This window comes from Octodon degus, unplaced genomic scaffold (genome assembly GCF_000260255.1).
Source record: "Octodon degus isolate 3935 unplaced genomic scaffold, OctDeg1.0 scaffold00034, whole genome shotgun sequence".
Lineage (NCBI taxonomy): Eukaryota > Metazoa > Chordata > Mammalia > Rodentia > Octodontidae > Octodon > Octodon degus.
In genome coordinates, this window is record NW_004524610.1 from 11,569,673 (window position 1) to 11,575,314 (window position 5,642).

Below are 5,642 nucleotides of genomic sequence, written 5' to 3' on the forward strand. Positions count from 1 at the left end.
TATATGCAGTGTATTATTTGTTGAAACTGTACTTTCGATTTGATTTGAAACTGTCTCATTGCTATATGTTTATCAATAAAACTTTGAAAAGAAAAAAAATCCTCAATAAAATATTAGCAAACAGAATGCAGTAAATCATTGAGATTATACATCACAATCAAGTGGGATTCATCCCAGGAATGCAAGGATGGTTTAATATACACAAAACCATAAATGTAATTCACCACATCTGTAGAGTCAAAGGCAAAAAAACACGATCATCTCAAAAGACGCAGAAAAGCTTTTACAAAGTCCAACACTAATTCATGATAGAAAAAAAAAAACTATAGAAAATCAGAATAGGCTTTCTTTACCTAAACCTGATTGAAAGCCATCTACAACAAACCAACAGCCAGCATTACACTTAATGGACAAAGATTGAAACATTTCATTTTTTTTTTCAAATTTTCATTCATTTTAATGAGAAAAACAGATAAAATAGCAATGAAACAGTTTCTAAACAGGTTAGAAGGACAGTCACAATAATTAATACATTGCATATTGTTGCCTTCATAGTAGTCATTCAGAGGACAAGATGTGAACATGATATCTTGTCTAAGCAGCAGTAGTACAAAACTTTCTTCTTATTGAACTAAGAGAAAGTAGCTATATGTCTATCCTATCTTGTATATACATATATTTTTTCACTATTAAATGGTCCTTTATTTATGTCCTCCTTTTTTTGTTTTGTTTTGTCAGAGATGGGTGTTCCCTTACTGTTAGAGGAGTTGTATTATCTGTGAACTAAGCAACTACGTTGTGGACAGCAATATGTAACACCAAAAACATGCTTAAAATACCTATTATTTTGATCTTCTAAATGTGTACTGCTTCTGATGTCATATCAATTATTGCTATACTCTCTTTAAAGTAAATATATGTAAGAAAATAAAAAAGAACTAAAGGAAAACCTTCACTTTAGAATCAGAAGCAAGACAAGGACGCCCAATCTCACCACTCCTATTCATTATGGTTGTGGAAAGATTAGCCAGAAAAATTAGACAAGAGGGAAAAATAAAAGGAATAATGATTAGAAAGAAAGGAAATTGTCTTTATTTGCAGATGATACAACACTGTACACAGAAAAGCCCCCAAAATTCCACTAAGAGACTTGTGGTTTTAATAATCAAATTCAGTAACATAGCTGGACACAAAGTCAGCACTCAAAAATCATCAGCATTTCTATACAAAATGAAAGCACCAAGAGAGAAATTATGGAAACCACACTTCTCAAAATAACACCCCCCCAAATTAAATAATTAAGAACCAATCTCATAAAGGATGTAAAAGATTTATACAGTGAAAATTAAGGTATTCTGAGAAAAGATATTGAAGAGGATTTGAGAAAACAGAACAATATTTATGCTCCTGGATAGGAAGAAACAACATTATGAAAATGGCCATACTTCCAAAATTGTTATATAGATTTAATGAAATTCTGATTATAATACTATTAGTATACCTCACAGAGCTAGAGAAAACTTTCCTGAAATTCATTTGGAACCAGAAGAGACACAGAAGAGACATCACAATCCCTGACGTGAAATTATACTACAAAGCTACTGCGATAAAATCAGAATGGTAGTGGCAAAATACAGACCTCAGGATCAAAGGAACAGAATAGAAGATGCAGATAAAACTATAAAAACACTCAGCCACCTTATCTTTGACAAAGGGGCCAAACATGTTCACTGGAAGAAAGATTGTCTCTTTAATAAATAGGGCTGGAATTACTGGCTATCAACATGGCAAAAGCTTAAAATAAATCCATGCCTATCACCATGCACAAACTGTAGTCAAGGTGGTTCAAATATTTAAACATTAAAAATGAATCACTAAATTTTCTACAAGAGAAAGTTGGTAGAAACCTTAAGGACACATGGGTAGGTAAAGTGTTCATGAACAAAAATCAAACTGTATAGGAAATGCTTGAAAGAATCAACAATTGGGACCTCATATTTTTGCAAAGTTCCTGCATATCAAAAGAAACCACCAACAGAATAAAAGGACAAGCCATGAAATAGGAAACAATTGTAGCAGACTGTCCTTCAGACAGCGGATTCCTATCTAGAATATATAAAGAATTAAAAAAAAAAATCACACCTCTAAAATTGAAAGATCCAATCCAAAATTTGGCATCTGAGGTGAAAATACACAAATGAAGAGATACAAATTGTAAATAAATACTTTTAAAACTGTTCAACATCATTGGTTATTCAAGATATGCAAATTACAACAATGCTGAAATACCATCTTATGCCGGAAACAATGACTATCATCAAAAAGTCAACCAACAGCAAAAGCTGAATATGCTATGGGAAAAAAGGAACCTTTGTCCACTGTTGGCTGGAGTGCAGGCTGGACAACCATTATGGAAAACAGGGTGGAGATTTCTCAGAAACTTAGGATTGGAGGTCCCATTCAAGTCAGTTATTCCCTTCCCACATATTTTTCCAAAAGAACTGAAATCATCATACAACAATGATAAATGTGCACCCATGTTTATAGCAGCACAATTTGTCATAGCTAAATCTTGGAAGCAACCCAAATGCCCATCAGCTGAAGAATGGATAAAAAAGATATGGTATTTTTGCACAATGAAGTATTATTCAGCTAAAAAAGATAAATTGAAGCTTTTGTAGATAAGTGGATGCAACTAGAAACCATGTTGGAAAGTGAAATAAATCAGATCCATCCACATGTGCAAACATTGTATTATTGCACTAATGTGAGAATCTGAAAGAGTAATGAAAATCTAAAAGGTGTAACAGATACTGTGAGAGGGAAAGAAATTGTTCAATGGGAAGGAAAAACTAGGATGAAGAAAAGGACAAACAAAAGAAGGGCAAAAGATATATTTATGTATACATGCAAAATAGCTTGGATAATTGTATTGTTGATTTCTGCCAGTCTTTTGAAAGGAGCAGTTAATGCTTTAAATTATTTTTACTCTGACTTTTTTCCTCTTTAGAATTTCTTTCTTTTTTTTTTTTTTTTTTTTTTTTTTTTTTTGGTGGAACCAGGGATTGAACTCAGGCCTTTGCGCTTGCCAGGGAAGCACTTATTCCACTGAGCCATCTCCCCGGCCCTCTTTAGAATTTCTTATAACTTCTTTGTTATTGTTTTATTTGGTTTTCCTTTGAATGGGTCTTACACATTTATATCTGTTAATTTGAACAACTAATTTGAAAATAGCATCATGCAATACAGCAACCATTGCTAAATTCCAAGTATTTTGTTCAGTGAAATCTTCTATCACCTCTAATTCTGTTTTTTTATCACTATTTCATATTATTTAAAAGTAAAAAAATCAGAAAGTAAAATAAATTTGATATTGGATTCATAAAAAAAGAACTGAATAAGAAAATTAGACCCAGGGCAGTCACATATTTAGTAAAAATAGAGTAAGATGTCCAATATACTAACTGTGGAGTAGTTTTCAGTGAAGGCACAAGCAGCAATCCCAGGGAGCTAGAAGTCCAGAGAGATTTCTAAACAAGGACACCATATTTAAGGAGATATGACTGGGCATGTTGGCACGTGCCTGTAATTCCAGCACCTGGAAGGCTGAAAACAGGAGGATCACTGTGAGTCCAATTTGTGTAGTAAGACCCTGTAGACCCTGTACTAAATACATGAAAAAGGAGATGCGGGTACATTACTGACACATGACTTATTTGAAGAGAAGAGTGTAAGATTTATTTTCAAAGGTAAAGATTTACGTTCAAAACGTGTGTTTGATGGAAAAGAGACAGCAAGGATTATGTTTGAATAGCCAGATTTTTAGTCAGTTATAAAGATTGCAAAAGTATATTAGTTGTATTGCCCCAGAAAAATAATGTCCTTAAATCTCTCATTTTTTGTTGTTGTGGCTGCACAGCGGCCTCCACCTGAGCCAGGGAAAGGTGAAGACAGAAGCTGCTATCATCTCTGCAGAGCATTTTCTCTACTCAGTGGCCAACTGTGACAGCTTAAGTCCTAAAAATTGGTGGAGAGACAACTGGATAAATAAATGTCATTTTTTCTTTTAGAAGTTAGACTACACAAACTATGACACAAAAGTTTGGAAAGCCTAAGGATTCAAACTTTTGACTCAGAATGACAAATAAAAAGACAGAGAAAAAGAACAAATATCTAATGGGATTACTGATGTGCTTTGTTCTCCAAAGGTCGTCTCCTACTTTACAGAGACAAAGGAAAGAAACATGAGAAACTAATCAAAATGACAGAAGCAAGTAAAAAAAAAAAAAAAAAAAAAAAAAAAAAAAGAGGAAAAGAAAACCCATCACGCCAAAAAATATTTCTTGAATGTAAGCCCAGTCACATGCTCAATTGCATTGTATGGTGAATAGTGGATCACATTTATTACACTAATTTCATAAAGTTTCATTGTAGCCTTGTTGTGTGGTGCTTTGATGTTGCTGTAAACATACCACGCTGCCATTTCATAAAGAGTAGTAATCCACTTATATTACAACACATGTGATAACTGATAGTGATAACAGATGACTTTGTATTTACTGTATCATATTTTGTTATTTTAGAGTCTACTCCTCATCAAAAATACCCGAGGGAAACCAATGCATTATGCTGGCTGCAGCTCCATCAGCTAGTGCTTGTATCTCTTGATTGGATCATTTTCTCTCCTGTTTGGTCTCCTGCACCAGTGGACTGCATCATATGTGGATAACATGCAGTCTTCATGTATAATCATGGAGACCTTATCAGTATTTGATCTTCTCACAGTGATATCATCCAGTGACTCCTTTTCTTAAATGTATATCCTCTTTGTTAGCAGGATCTGAGTGTTTATATGAAAAAAATACTTGAGAGGAAGGGAGGTTAGGAATCTGTGACTGTAAATCCTGATACATCAACCTCACTGGATCAAGAAATGCCTCATAGATTAGTAGAGCCTGGGCACGTCTGGTGGCTCCTGCAGGTGTGACTGCCTACTATGCATAGATCCTCACCTGCTGCTCCCTGGCACTGTTGCCCACTCTCCCCAGCCACTTCCAAGAATGGAGCAGCTCTGTCCCATCGCATGTCACCATGGCTTTCCTGCCTTGGCGCTAGGCAACTATGGACTGAATTCCCCAAGCAGGAAGCTGGGTAAAGCTTCTTTACACGGTGGGTATCAGGTATCATGTCTCAGTAGCAGAAAAACTGAATTAATACAGTGTGAATTAATAAATATGAATTGAGAAAGAACTTCTCACAATACTTATGATACCTTTAGGATTCATAAACTACTTCAGAGGGAATGTGCCCTTAGACAAACCATGAACTTCTTAGAGTGGGCAAAGGGAGTGGTTTTCTATTCAAGTTTAAAAAGCACAAAATATATCTTGCCTGTATCACGAATCATCCCGGTATTTGTCTCTCACTAATCCGAACCAGAAAGTGCCTGATTTAGTGTCTGATCTTCTTTTTCTTTGTCTAAAACTTTTATTCATCTCCATCCTATGCTTAGCATGCCTACCCATATCCTCTGCAATAAACCATGTTAATCAATTCTGTTACAGTCTGAGGATTATCTCGATCAGGACAACTGATATCAACCTAATCCCGTATATTTATCTCCTGTGCTTGAAGTCACTTTT

The 5,642-nt window shown here is 34.8% G+C and overlaps 1 long non-coding RNA gene across 1 annotated transcript in view; it reads left to right on the plus strand.

The window, feature by feature from the left end:
- The window catches only part of LOC101574616, a 17,058-nt gene extending 13,442 nt beyond the window's left edge, over positions 1–3,616 (plus strand). The window contains exon 3 of the long non-coding RNA XR_192482.2: positions 3,606–3,616. This is a non-coding gene — a long non-coding RNA (uncharacterized LOC101574616). The remainder of the gene's footprint in view (positions 1–3,605) is intronic.
- Positions 3,617–5,642: the final 2,026 nt, after the last annotated feature.